The sequence below is a fragment of the Alosa sapidissima genome, chromosome 1 (assembly GCF_018492685.1).
Source record: "Alosa sapidissima isolate fAloSap1 chromosome 1, fAloSap1.pri, whole genome shotgun sequence".
NCBI classification, from domain to species: Eukaryota; Metazoa; Chordata; class Actinopteri; order Clupeiformes; family Clupeidae; genus Alosa; species Alosa sapidissima.
The window spans coordinates 44,597,703-44,613,614 of NC_055957.1; the positions used below are offsets into that span (position 1 = coordinate 44,597,703).

A 15,912-nucleotide genomic window follows, 5' to 3' on the forward strand; every position below is an offset into this window, starting at 1 on the left:
CAGGTTTAAATTAGATGTACCGCATAGCGGTACAAAATATGACCGTCGCTCAGTCCTGTACATTGTTCCGTGAACATAAATCACACTAATCAATTTGTATCCATCTTCTACTCCACCCCCACTCTTGAAACTTTTGTGTATGCTTGTTTGGCATGCCTGTGTGTGTGTGTGTGTGTGTGTGTGTGTGGGCCACACAACAAGTAGCCTGCTGGCGCTGTAAAAGTGAATAGATTTGTAGCACTTGCCAAAACATTTGAAACATTGTTATAAAACCTTTAAAATCTCTAAACAATCGTCTCTAATCAAATCTCTAATCAAAAAGTAGTTCATCACAGTTCATCCATTGCAACTGGACTGATGAAAGGTCATGTACACCTGTAGGCTACATTGTATTTGGGGAAAGCAGAAGGTATCAGTTTTACATTTATTTTTTTATTTTTTATTAACAAACAAAACAGTCCCTGCCATTTCCATGCAGTTTTCAACAGCTATCAAGAAGAGAGGTCATGCCATGGATTTTTGTGAATGTTTCTTCTTCTACATATGAACGATTTTAGTCATCTTTAGTTCATATGATATTCAACTTTATTGTCAATGCACAAATTAAATACCAATAGTCTAAAACGAAATGCAGTTTTACATCTAACCAGTGGTACAAATAACTGACATGTCCAAAAGGGCCTTCATGAAATGCGTCGCTAGACTGTTCACATTTTAACGGACCAAGTTGAGAGCTGCGTCAGTTATTGTTTGTGGGAAAAATACTGATGGCCGCGGACCACTGGTTGAAAACACCTGGCTTACAGTTGGCTATCAAGCGGACTTAAGCTGCCACCTCTTGGCGAAAAGTTGTAATACATTTCACCCAGCTGCATGAATCACAGAAAGCGCGAATGAGGTGGCCACTTCTAAATGGGACCCACTGTACAGTAGCTGTAGGTCTGTGGCTAAAGCAGCCATAATGAAAGTGTCATTGTTTGGATACTTCCCACACACACGTGCTTTTTAATCACATAGACTATAACTACCAAGCTGGAATCAAAGCACATCGATTCACCTCTCAGTCACACCCTAAACAAGCACTTCAAACAAACAAACAAGCGTCTCAGTCTCGCATGTATAGCCATAGGCAAAACTGTATCAGACGTAAGTAATCCATCGCACAGAATGATTTTTGTAGCACGTGCAATAGGTACAGCCCTGCCCTGCCTGGATACATCTCTCAAAGTGCGCTCTAAAACATTTGGTTTAAATGGAAATGTAGCCTAGATCATCACTGGTGCGTTAATAAATCTACATTGTGACGAGTTGACACAAATTATTCACTTTGACCAATTTATGTAGTCTAATCAATTACGTCGTCTCAGCCCTATTAGGCTACTTTGAGCCATGCTCTTCCTTAACGTTACTTGAAACACCTTTGAAAATAGAGGATTGTTTGGGAATGAACGTTAGCTCAGATGGTTTTTGAGACTTTTTGTGGTCTTACTGTAATGCAACATTTTACAAAGCACTGACAGGGCCACCAAGGACTGTGAGCGAATCAACAGCAGAAAAACCTATTTAGCAAGCAGAAATGTCCCAGCCTGTTTAGGATGCTTCATAGACAGGTTGTCTTTCAGGTAGGCTAGGCCTATATTTTACATTAGAAAACCATCACGTTAGCGAATGCGTTGTGACTAACTCACTTAGCTCCTGTAGGCTATATGGTCAGACAAGAAGATCATAGTCGAAAGATACAATTACAGCGCTGATATCAATTGCTTGGTAACCACATTTATGGTTTTCTACAAATACACTGGTCAATAATCAAATTAAAACATGTCAGGAAGTTGAAAGAAATTAAAAAAAAAAAATTGTATTTCCAAATGACTAATTACTTGTATTTTAATTAAATACATTTTTCACATCAGTATTTTGTATTTTGTTTTGTTTATTTCATGAGCCAGTATTTGTAATTTGTAACAAAATATTTTTTGATGTATTTGTGCCCACCTCTGCACATAACTTCCTTTTTTTTAGACCCCCATGGATGAAATTCTACGAAACTTGGCATACCCCCAGAGAATGTCAGGTTAATCATACACATACAATTTGGTGCAGTTCTGAACATCTTAACTGAAGAGAGGGGCGATTAAAGCAGAATGATATTGCATTTTCATTTTTTACCAGGGGGGTGCAAATCACAAATGAGTGATTATGGGATAAGTTAATGTGGGCCCTTGAGACCAACATACCATAAACATTTCTTCATTCTCGGTGCCACGGTTCAGGTAGTTATTTAGGAAAAACTGCATTTTTTGGGTTTCGCATCCTACAGTCACACTGTTTAGAAGTGTAAGCAGTGTAAGCAAATCATTATTGTTAGGTTACCATAGCTGTCTTTTCTCTATAGGCCTATCGCAAATTGCGACATAAGCTTGTTTGCGTGTTGGGTAATGAAGCGATAATGCATTTAAAGCAATGTTCACGTCATGTGAGCCAGAGCCGATATGGCCAGAGCTGCTTGCTCTGTAAAGGTATTAGGTATTTCTGTCCCACCCAAATTGCATTAAAATGGTGTGTTTAGCAGCCAGAATCTAAAAAAAAATCCCGGGGGTGAAATCTCCCTCATCCCATAACTTTTAAAAAGCTTGAAACACCTTTATTTTATTTTATTTATTTTTTTTTGGGGGGGGGGGGGGGTAATTAGCGCCCTGGGCCATGGTGCGTACTATGGAATACAACCCTAGCGGCGCCCCTGGGGAGAGATACACACTTCACTGAGGCTGGACACTGAGGAGGACGTTCTCACGGCAGACCTCCGCTGCCCGCCCAAAGTGAGACGCAAGCAGAGGACTTCAGAGGGCCGGGAGCCCGCGGCATGGCGCAGGGCAGCGGCCCACATGAAAGTTGGATCCTGCCTTGAAGATCAAATGCTCCCAGCGCTAATCAGCCCACAGACTCACGCTGTGCAGCAAGATGGACTTTTTCAAAGCAAATTTTAATTATTGACGAGCTCATCATTAGGTATCGATTTCATCATCAGAGCTGGGACAGTCACAGTTTTGCTTTTTGTTTGTTTATTTTTTTTATTTTTTTGCCTTCAGTGCCTAAGTGAAGGTGATTGGAAGTTGTTGGAAGTTGGCAAGCATATTGGGAAACATGGTGATGAAAAAGAGCACTCTCATTATCTGAGTGACCACACAGTAATTAGTATATCTGCTAGGCCTGTCCATGTATGTAATGAACTAGGGCATAAACAGCAGACTATGTTGGCTGGATGGACACATTTATTTCTGAAATATTGTGTATGTTTGTGGGGAGCATAATGGGAGTTGAGGTGGCCCTACGGCACCACATGTGTATTTGTGTGTGTGCATGTGTGTATGTCTGTGTGTGCATGTCTGTGTGTGCGTGTCTGTGTGTGTGCGTGTGCGTATGCGTGTGTGTGTGTGTGTGTATGTGTTAATGTGTGTGTGTGTGTATTTGTTTGTGTGTGCGTGTGTGTGTGTGTGTGTGCGCATGTGCCAAAATGCATGCCAATCTTTTCCTGCCCTTAACAGGCTCATGCTCATTTTCCATTAAAGTCACCGCTCTGAGCAGAGCGCAGAGGCTCCATGGGGAGTCCATCACCCGTCTGCGGCTGGACACGCACCGCCATGACAGGCAACAGGACGCCTCAATCTCTCACTCAGCACCTTCATACACATGTCACATTCTGCCCACTGTTCCAGCCAATCGCTCCTCAGAAAACAAAAGGCAGCCACATGAAAGCTGCTTTCAGACAGAGCCTGTAGCCCACTGTGCAGGCGCGGTATGGGGCCAGATCAGGCCTCATGTCTGGCAGACCACATCTTGTTCAATCATGAATATCAGAGGGGTTTTTTCCCTCTTTACTAAAACGTTAGAATCACACAACTGGAAGACGGATGAAGATCCCTCCCTCTAAGCACAGTCAATTGAATGGTGACTTCAGTGCCAATATTTCACCAATAAATAGTTCATATTTTGTGCTCCAAAACGTGGGGTTAATGTAAAAATTTAATCACATAGATCTCTGTTTCTCAAGGTCACTTAATACTGTCTGTATGAAATAAAATGAAAAGGGGAAAAAAATCAGTGCTACCTAGCTGGAATTGCTGCAGCCAACAGCTAGAGCAGCAAGGCAGCTAGTGCTATACTTATTAGCACTAGCTGCCTATATACTTATTTTTAAAAAGAAAATTGTCAGAGTTCTCCTTTAAGTCTTAAATACATTATCTATGTTGCCAATGTACCACTGCCATGAACTTGTGGGTTTGTTTCATTGGACACCTTAGCTGTTGCCTGTTTGGGTCCATCAGACTGTCAGGGTACAGCAGGGTACAGGGTACTGTAAAAGGGTACAGCAGGACAACCAAGTGAAGGTTGTAGGTTTGGATGGTGTAGCCGTGATGATTTGGGAATGTTTGGATCCATCCTGAGGGATATGAGACACACACACACACACACACAGTTTGTCCAGACCACTTCACCACCCAAATAGTCTTTCTGATGACACTTAGTAAATGTCCAAGAGGGCGGTGCTGCAGGTGCAGTGTTGTTACACCAAGGCAAATATAATAAAAGGACTGCCGGGTCATTAAACTTCATTAAAGTCAGCAGCTGCATGAGCACACATTAAAGAAGATGCTCTTCCCCATAGAGACACAGGCACAGCCATTTGTCTTCCACTTTTTTGTGTCTGGCGAAGCTCTCCAGGCTCACGGCACATTCTTGACCAAAGTCCCCCCCCCCCAAGAATCTCTTTATTGTGATAATTTTATGCGCCCGAGCAAAAGACTTTGTGACACATAAAACGCTTCAATGCCCCACACTGACAGGGCTTTTGGGGAGACGGGAGGAGTGTGCAGAATGACAAATAGTGTAGAGATTACTTTACTGACCTGTCAACTGTTCATCGCAGTAGCGCCTTGTAAAAATTGCACTTCGTATATGCCATGCAAATTTTACACGTAAATGTTAATGGACTCCAGTCAAGAGTGCAAAAATGCCCCTCAAACAGCTGGTATGGAAATAACTATGCCAGCAATTAATTGAGTTCCAGTGAGAAAGTGCTCGTAGTGGCCATCGCTGCATGCTTCCCTTAAGTTTCAAACAGCTCTTTTGCAGACTGAGTAAGATGCAGGCCTCAGGAAGAGGCAACTCTTTGTCCTCCTATCCGTGTTTAACCTTGCCTGGGAGGACCTTGTTCCATACGTTCTGCCTGGGGGTACAGATGGACACTGCTTCTGAGCCCATTCAGGCATAACTAAACGCTGTCACAGTTTGGCCACTGGACACCAGCTAGTCTCCACAGGGGCTCCATGGGACAGGGCGAGAGGACTGTATGCGTGTGTGTGTGTGTGTGTGTCTGTGTGTGTGTGTGTGTGTGTGTGTGTGTGTGAGTACTGCAACAGTCCCTCAAGTTTATCTGCATTAAACAGGATGGTAATGGCAATGGGCACTGAAGTATGGTAACAGATGTTTTGTTTTTGTTTTTTTCCCACTTCATTGGTATTTTGGGGTTCTATTTTTTTAGTTATTTAGGTGAATTGTGAATCTAGCAGACAGCCTCTGGTGTAGTTTTTGCAGTCCAAAGCACAAGGGGATCCGGGGTTCATACCTTCTCTCTGGTCTCCATAGAGAGAGATTTTCTTGCCGACTGATATCGCCTGCTTGTTTATCGTAGTTATTGTGTTCAAAGCAGAGCGAGGATGCATTTTTCACCACTGTGTTTTCCATTATCATGTAAACACTGCTTTTCCATCCCTTCCTCCCTTCTCTCTCTTTTTATCTTTTTCTCTCTCTCTCACTCTCTCTCACTTTCAGTCCTTTTGTTTGCCTTTTGCATTTAGTTTGCTTTCAGGAGCTTTGGAAAAAAAGAGCACAAAGCAATCATATTTCACAGGTGCAACAAGTGTTGCTGTGATTTGATTATGCAACCACAGACCTCCTATTCACATTCATGTGAGAAAAAGTATCACTCTGGGAACATACTGCATACAAAGTACATCACATGATGATCATGAAAAACATGCATTAACACAAGCAAAAGAAGGCCATCCATAACCAAAATAATCCACATGGCATGTCTGTTAACACACAGTTGGGCATCATAGACATGATTAAGCCTTTTTGCCAGACTGTATTATAATAAGAACCATTGGCTTCCACACACTGCGACTGCCAGGCAGCCCAACCTCTGACAGGTGCCATTTTAGTATGTGCTGCACCATGCGACGGGCTCTTTCATCCCCAGGGACTGGGTTTACTGTCTCGCCGGGAGGGTGGAGGGTGGGCGTCAGGGGAACAGGGGGAGAGGACTGCAGCCTGGACTGAGAGACAGCTCTCTAAAAGTGCATCGCAGTCTCTCAGGTGTTGCTGTGAATACCTGAACGGCTTCACTGGGAGTAAAGCGCATTTATTTTCAGTGTGTGTGTGTATGTGCAGGTGTGTGCAGGCAATTATGTGTGTGTTTGTACCTGTCACAAAAAGCGTGTTATGCCCAACATGCATTTGCGTGCCATTTGAACAGATGTCAGGCACCGTATAAACTTCTGCTTTAATGCATACCTCCCTATCGGCCCTGACATTTCTATTCACCGTGAATGTTTGTGTGGCAGCCAGGCTTGGCTCAGAACCTGTGCATCTGAATTCAGCTCATTCCGGATTTCACACGAGAAAGGCACGCACAGACACAAGCATACTAGCAGAAGGTGCGGGAGAAAGCCCTATATGTCTTCATCATTTCCCACCAAAACGTGTGTGTGTGTGTTTGGGGGCAGCTCATTGGAAATCTATAAAGGTGTACTCTCCAGGAGCCTGATTAAGTTTGAGCCTGCTTGAAAAATCTAAATTAATTTCCCAAATTGCGTAGACCTGCCTTCTATTACCTGGGGGAGGCTTCATTAGGTTAAGAAATAGAGATTCCTGGTCAACGAACATACTGTAAATCTTGCCTAAATGAAGCAGAGTGCTGGCCCTGGCAAGCAGTTACTTGATGTCCTTATTGATTTATCACAACCACCCACCCACACACACGCACACACACACACACACACACACACACACACACACACACTAAACACGACAAGCTTTCTGCAAATGCCTAAGTATTTGTTGTGTACCATACGGGAGTAGTTACATTTCAAGGACCAGCGCCAAGAGAGTTTCTGGCGGCAAAAAGGGGGGGGGGTGACACAGCATTTTAAAAATGTTGCCTCCTGAGAAATGTATTCCAATCCAATTATTCTGGTGTCAAGGTGGTTCTCACTGTTATATGATATTGTGGTGGTTCAGAGATTAAAAAGGTAATGACAAACCTTTACAGCAGAACAGCCAGTCATCCAAGAGAAACAGATTATCTTTACAGAGGATCTTAACACATTCACACTGAGGCTGTTCCTCGTCAGTCTGAAACCAAGGTTATGCTCAGCTGTTATTGTTTGGCACAATCATAAAATTGACAGTGTGTAGCTACAGTTTACCTGGCCGACCATTTTAGTGATGGACAGGTGTACCTGTTACGCAGAGTTGTATAAAGTATCCAAAACCTGCAGATGAGTAGAACACATATTGGATCAGAAAGTATCTTAAAGGAAAATTCCGGTATTTAGCACTTTGAGTCCCTTTTCTGGTTTGTTTTGGATGAACTAGAGTGGTGGACACCAAAATTTTGACGATTGGTCCTGTCTTGACTTTTCTGACTCGTTTTGAATCGCCTTTGACTAGTCAGAGTGGCTGCCTACAGGCATGCTCAAACATGTCCTAAAACAACCCTTAACGTTCGTTTTCAAACTGTGCAACTCACCGAGTGGTTAGTGGTGTTCGTTGATTATTAAAATCAAATATATCGATGCAATGTATGATTTCCAGTCGTCTTTACTATTGTGGAACTATTTTTTCAGACACCTCACAACCGCGTATAAACTTCCGCTCAATATTTGAGCCTGAAGCATAGACGGTGGCGCAGTAATATCAACGTGCAATGAGTCTTCCAACAGAAATCAATGGGATTTTACAAAATGCCAAATAAAACATGACCGAAACTGTATTTCGCTACGCTACTTGTTTTGGAACACCACGAACACCACTAACCACTCGGTCAGAACTTTGGATAGGCTATGCAGCACCTTAAAACTTGGTGCCTACACTTTATACACAATGCATTTCAAGCCTGAACAAAGGTATGGTTGTCATTAACTTTACACTGCTGCTTCCTTTTATATAGGCCTATAATGAAGTTTATCCAACATGTTTAGAAAGGCAGCTATATCACACTCTAGACATTAGTGCTATTAATAAAAAGCATGCAGTTATTTTTTTTAATTTAATTCAGCCCTTTACGAAAGCCTACGTAGGTCTTGGTGTGCTATGTCTTACCTATATTTGCTAGGCCTTAACTCTTGTCACTATGTCTTTATTCATTGCTGTGTCCAGTAGTGACATCAGGTCAGAAAATCAAACCTTGTAAAGTAAAGTACAGATACTCCCCATTCATACTTAAATACTGTACTTAAGTATTTCTACTTAGTTACTTTACATCTCTGCTTTACATTTTCAGTTGGGATCACATTAGCCAGCAGCAAGCAGCAGATTTCCTATTGTTCTCTATGGTTAGGCAGCGGAACGGTGGCAACGCTGGCGTAACGCTAGCATTGGTTGGTAACGCTTTAGAATAACATGTGCTTATTAGGTATTAACAGTGCATAATAAGCAGTTAACAATTCATTACTAACAGTTAGTTAACTGTTGTTATCCTTTAATAACATTAACTAACTGTTAACATGCAGCTTCTAAGTGTTAATAAGCAGCCTTTTAAGTTAATTACAAGCATATTTGTTAACAGTTGTAAGTGTTAACAAGCAGCTTGTTAATGCTTGTTAATGGTGTATAAGACAAAGAGGTGGATAACTAATACGCTTATAAGACCTTTCTTACCTACTTGTAGTAAATTTTGCAGCACCCCAATCTAAAGCGAGGACTATGTAGCCTATAGTTCCTCAAGCCCAACCTTCTATCTCTCTATATACTGTATCTCTCTATCTAGCTTGGTTTAGCTGTGAGAAATACACCTTCAAAATTGCTTCAGTGACCAGGAATCATACCCCAGTCTCCTGCATCATAGTGTGCATTGCTACCTGTTGAGCTACACTACTGTTCCTGTTATGCTGATGAAAATGTTCATTTTGATTCTATATTCCGATGTTCTATATCATTCTAACTATGCTTTTTACAAATAAAAATGGAAAAGTGGTGTTTAATTTCCATAATCTTTGTTCAGTAAACACATAAAACAGTTAGTCAGTTTGTCAGCAGATATGCCAGCGTTGTATATAGTTTGGTTACCTAGCAACCGAGGCCCTAAACGATAAGTGGGTGCGTTCAAAGCTCTGGTTCAAAGTTGCAAACATAGGAGAACGTTCGTGATCGATTTAAAACATGTTTCAGTTTGCCTTGAACAGAGGCGAACATGCGTGGTCTGTTGCTGCATTAATTAAACACCACTTTTCCATCAGAAACATATTTGTAAAAAGCAGAGTTAGTGTGATATACTGTAGGCTAGCACATCACACACTTATTGAGCTACACTAATGTTCCTATACCGCTGATGAAATTGTTCATGTTGATTCTATATTCCGATGTGCTATATCACTAACACAATGTTCGTCTCTGTTCAAGGCAAACTGAATACCAAAAACGAAAAACTATATAGGGGAGAACCGGGACAAATGAAACACTTTTTAATTAAACGTAATTTACAAAGACATCGTAAAACACTGAAAGTTAATATTTTGTCACTAGCAACCTACATCTGTCCTCTGTCAAATACAGTTGCATTTACAGCTCTGAACAAAACCGTTCAAGAGTTATTTAAGGAGAAGTCGAACATGCGTTTTGTTTCATTCGTCCCTCCTGGCTGGGACAATGAAACAGCATGAGGGACGAATGAAACATACAGCTTAAATAACGTAGGCCTAAACTTCCCACAACTTCAATATTTGACAACATACCATGAATGGTACTTCAAGTATGTGTTATTTTAGATAGATTGCTGCTGGGCTATATGTCTTGGTTCATGTCTGTTAACAACTCATTGCCGTCGTGGTGATGCGCGTATTTCACGGTTATGGAAATAGCATGCACTATGCCATTAATATAGCTAGTGTGGGGATGTGGGGGTTTCTGGTTTATGTGCCCACCTGCACTGGCAACCAGTGTGGCTTGTGTGACTGCAAGCGTGGTCACATGGGGCAGGTCACATGACTACTGTAACTAGGAAGTTATAAAGTTTGGTTTGTTGAGAGCTCACATTCTCTTGCTGCTGCCACCACTTGCTCTTTGTGACTGTTAAGGTCCCCTGTCATGCAGGTAATGAATATGATGTTCCATGCTGTGTGTGTGTGTGTGTTTGTAGAACTCACTTCTCATGACTTGTTTTAACTTATCAGGGTGAATGGTAGAACCATGTGTTTCACTCTTCATGGAGGACACTGAGGTGACTGCCTGATTTTAAGATTTATGAGTGCTGGGCTACAGACACTGATGCTCTGGTAATTTGTTTTATATTTATGATCTTAGTTGTTTGTTTACATTGGTAGTTATAAATCAATTAACTATGTTTCTTTAAATCTGTAGCACTGGAATGTTCCTTTCTTCCTGTGTCACTGTGCTGTGGGGAGTAGTGAACGTTCTTGCAAAGTAGGCTTATATTTACTACATACAGTATGTCCATTGTGTAATTGTGCTGTGGAATGTACATGGTAACTAATATGTGCCATTTCTTTTAAAAGGGACTGAGTACTGCTCCTTTCGGGTTGGGTGCCACATGGAGGGAGCCATTTTCTCGGTGTGTACTGGTAAACAACACGGTGTGGTATGTTGTAGTGGTATCCTGTAGTGGTATTTGCTTCTTGTGTTTGCAGTGCTTGCCGTGTTGCATTCTTTTGTGGTGCTGTGTTTGCTGTCTCTCTCTCTCTCCCTCTCTCACCAGGGCCCCTCTCCAAGACGGGAGCAGTGTGTGCTGACCCAACCTTATTAGCCTGAGGAGTCTCAGCCAGTTATCCCATGCAGTCTTTCTTACTTACACACAACTTACATTCTGGATTGTATTTATACTATTTGTAATAAATTTGAGTATTTTGTATATGCCTTTTGTTAACTGTTCCTTTGTGGGGAAGGCCGAGAACCAGCCACGTTAGAGAGCTTATAGGTTTCTCCCGCCTGGGTTTAGGGGGTGGCGTAGTTAGAGTAGGTATTCTGCATGTCAGGTACCACACTAGAATAATGCATGTTTCGAATTATATAATGTTTCTATAGTACAAAATGTTATTTCACTCTGGTTAAAACCACCACACATCCAAATAAGTGCCCTTCATGACCCAGACCGCCAGTCTCCATAGGTTAACATGGCAAAACTCAACCCCCTACCTGATGGCCCCAAATATATTTTGCATCTTTCTAAAACTGCTTTTCCATGTCTCACCTGCATAAAATATAGTATAAACACAGATATGTGTGCATTGATTTAGAATAAATGGGGTTTATTGCCTGGTCGGGACGAATGTAACAGGTGTTTCAATCGTCCCCCCATAGACATTTAGCATTAGGCCTATAGGCTGTTTTACATCCATTACAAACAAACATGCAATGTTTGGGATTGGGGAGAGCACTAAATGCTCTACTGAATAAGCAGGAAGTCAAACCTTTAAATGAAAAACACTCTTTAATAATAAAAAAAAATAAACCGCTAATGAAGTAAACTTGTGCAAAAATCGTTTATCGCCTGTAACTCCGTGATAACAGGACGTAACAGGATGGCATTTGGCTGAGCAACGGAGGTTAATATGATCTATGTTTTGTCCAAATGATGTCTGTCTATCATCGTTGCACTCGGAGAAAACCGGAATGTTTTATTCGTCCCCCGATTCAATCGTCCCGGTTGTACCATACAACGCTGGCATATCTGCTGACAAACTGTTTTATGTGTTTACTGAACAAAGATTATGGAAATTAAACACCACTTTTCCATCAGAAACATATTTGTAAAAAGCATAGCTAGTATGATAGAACATCAGAATATAGAATCAAAATGAACATTTTCATCAACAGCTTATAACAGTAGTGTAGCTCAACAGGAAGCGATGCACTCTTTGACGCAGGAGACTGGGGTTTGATTCCTGGTCACTGCAGCAATTTTGAAGATGCATTTCTCATAGCTAAACCAAGCTAGATAGATAGATACAGTATATATATAGAGAGATAGAAGGTTGGGCTTGTGGAACTATAGGCTACATTGAGATTGTAGTACTCTGCAGAGAGTAGTGCGCTCAGCTGAACGTACTATAAGAACTCAACTCCCTGCTTTACAAGATATTCTGAAGGACTCTTCTCATCCTAACAATGGATTATTCCTACCGCTGAAATCAAGAAGACGCCTATGTAGTCACAAAGCCAGAACTGAGAGACTCAGGAGAAGTTTTTATCCCTAGGCCATCCGAACTCTGAACTCACACTATACTGACTTTGCACTCATTCACTCCTTAGCACTCATGACCCCCCCCCCCCCCTTTTAGCACTTTTACATCCCTCTCCCTATGCTACAGACCTTTTATTTATTTTCTTATTTCATCACACGTCAAAACACACACACACACACACACATATCTGACTTTCTCCAACTTTTGCACATCTCCATAGAACTTTTTATTTATTATTTTTTATTTCTCCTCCATCTATCTACCCATGTCCTTGATTGCCTAGCCTTTCTAGGCAACACACAAAAAAAACACACACTTACATCATCACTGTCATCACCTCACATACATACAGCACACTGCTTGCTACAGTAAGCCTCCTCTACTTGCTGCACACTGCCCCCCCACCCCCTACATACACAGCACATTGTCTTCAGGATCTTCTCCAACACACATCCTCTACATACTTACAGCACACTGCCCCCACTTACCCACACACACACACACACAGTCACTGCTCCACTCCCCTCCCACCCACACACACATCTTCACTGTCATCACTTACATACATCATACATACAGTACTCTGCTTGCAATAGTAAGTCCCTTCACCATACTTGCAGTACACCCCCCCCCCCCCCCCCCCCTCTCCCCTACATACACAGCACATTATTTCAGCAGGAAGCTTCTCCAACACACATCCCTAACATACTTACAGCACACTTACGGCCCAATTCCGGCCCGTGACGTATGTCAAAATAATAATGTAATCCGGCCCCAGACTTTTTAATTGTGACAAACAATGATACTGATTAAAATAGACGATAGTTCCAAGTACGGTGACAAATCTCATTTGTACTCTGCTCCACTATGTGCTAGACATCCAGAGCTTCATTCAAACCCAAAATCGCTGTGCAAAGTTTTCAGGAAATACTTGTATTACACGCGAGAAACACAAAGACGTGCATTTGTAATGACGCGGAAGCGATGCAGGCCATAGTGTTGCATAAATTGAAGCAGAAATTAAGCAGAAATAGGCCTACACCAAATGTTGAAAAAGGTTTATGTGTGATGAAGTCTTAGGTAGGCTATGTTATTCACCTATTCTAAATCTGAAGGAGAATATCCTTTTGGAGATTATGATCGATCGTCTATTGAATGGAGGTGCGTCTGCGTGTATACGACGGTGTCCACTAAGCATACCATGCTTATTTCGACCCTCTGCCCAACATAGCTTGGAGGTTGCAGTGGTAATCGTGATGATAGTGTCCGTAATGGACGTGGTACAGACAGCAGGGCTAGTAGAAATAGGGCTCTAAACTACAAAGTCACCCGCAATATGATGCGAACTTCTGGGTACTGAGATTACCCGCGATAGGAACTGATTTAACCAGAATACTTTATTGTAGGCCTTGTGGTTTAGAAACCATAATACATCTTAGGTGTTTTCCTGTTAATTTGTTATGTGGGTAATATGAAAAAAGTCAAATAAACCTGCTCAAATATGTTCATCCAGTATTTATTGAAAGGTGCATAATTTGAGGTGCTTGCCATCCAGTGGCAAATTAGATGGGTAAATTTACCCCCTTCATAAACCTTTGTTTTACTCAAAGATTTTTACATTTACAGTAGAACTTTATCTCTGACCACTTTCAAGCCATGGCCTTTTGAAATTTTGATATAAAAATCCAATGGTGTTGCTTTCTTAACCCTGACGCCTATAGTTTGCCAGGTTTAAAAAAGTTATGAGAAGAAAATATTTTTATTTGGTGTGAAACACACACATACCTGTTTTTATGCTTTTCATTTGTTTTATAATTTGTATTAATATTTATTTTATCATTATTTTATTTATAAGCTAAGGTTGCTAGCACAGGTGTCTAAAACTAGATAAAAACACTTGCACTTTCTGTTTGCAGTTTTGTGTGGTATTTGAAAAAAAGAACATTGCATTTTCAGAAATAGCCGGCCCTCCAATCAGATGACGTTGGCAGAATTGGCCCCCAGCTCATTTGAGTTTGAGACCCCTGCACTAGTAGAACACCAGGTTTAATTCCCCCTCTAATATTAATGGTGGAAAAAAATGTTCTACTTAATAAAATGCATGTAATTTGTCCTGTAAAATCATTTTTAAAAATGTCTACACGATTAAAGAAAAAAACAGCTACAATTAGCATGCCTAATGAATGTGAAGTGTGACACTTTGGGGGGATTTTGACTAGCCTAGCACCATCCTCCTTTCCATAGTGTGAAGTAGCCTACACCACACATAATACTAGATGTACCGCATAGCGGTACAAAATATGACCGCCGCTCAGTCCTGTACATCCATTCCGCGAAAATAAATCACACTTCAATTTGTCTCCATCTTTTACTCCATCCCCCACTCTTGAAACTTTTGTGTATGCTTGTTTGGCATGCCTGAGTGTGTGTGTGCAGCTGCACAGAAAGTAGCCTACTGGTGCTGAAAAGGTGAATAGATTGTAGAATAGCCAAAGAAGATGTAGCATTGTTATAAAACCTTTAAAATCTCTAAACAATCACAAGTAGGGCAGGTCATCACAGTTCATCCATTGCAACTGGATTGATGAAAGGTCACTTACACCTGTAGGCTACATTGTATTTGGGAAAAGCAAAAGGTATCAGCATAATGTTATTTATTTATTTATTTATTTATTATGTATTTATAAACAAAAACATCTCTGTCAGTTCCATGCCGTTTTCAACAGCTATCAAAAACAAAGGTCATTTTTGGATGGATGGATTTTTTGTGAATGTTTCTTCTTCTACATAAGATTTTAGTCATCTTTAGTTCATGCACAAATTAAGTAACAGTAGTCTGAAACGAAATGCTGTTTTACATCTAACCAGTGGTGCAAATAACTGACATGTCCAAATGGGCCTTGATGAAATGCGTCGCTAGACTGTTCATACACATTTTAACGGGCCAAAGTTGAAGAGCTTTTGTCCGTTATTGTTCGTGCAAATATAGGCTGATTCATGTTTTCTTGCATTGTGTAACTGAGGTCCATGGCTAGTCTGGCTTTCACCAGACCAAGCTCAATCTTTTAAGAAATCAAAAAATAAATAGCGGGCAGATCAGGCTGGGTTCACCCAGCCTAGTCCATAGGCACCCGATATTGTTTAATTTTCCGATTGAGATATACACGCTCTGGCTATTCTAAATGCAAAAATGCATTAGGGAGTTATGACAAAACTGTAACTAACAAACTAGATCCTAATAGAAAGCTGTTAGCTTCCCTAAGCTACAGGTAGGATTATAAGGTAGGCCTATTTACAACATAAATTGTCAATAGGCTATGCTGGCGACACAAATAAAATCTCCTTTGGAAACCAATGGCTTACGACTTACAGTATCAAGCGGACTTAAACTGCCATATCGTGGCGAAAAGTTGTAATAACATTCACGCAG

The 15,912-nt window shown here is 41.2% G+C and overlaps 1 long non-coding RNA gene across 1 annotated transcript; it reads left to right on the forward strand.

Annotated features, from left to right (window-relative positions):
- Nucleotides 1-10,336: 10,336 nt before the first annotated feature.
- On the forward strand, nucleotides 10,337-11,151 carry LOC121718663. Its single transcript, XR_006033977.1, has 2 exons — nucleotides 10,337-10,704; nucleotides 10,797-11,151. It is a non-coding gene; the product is annotated as an uncharacterized LOC121718663 (long non-coding RNA).
- The last annotated feature ends 4,761 nt before the right edge of the window (nucleotides 11,152-15,912 follow it).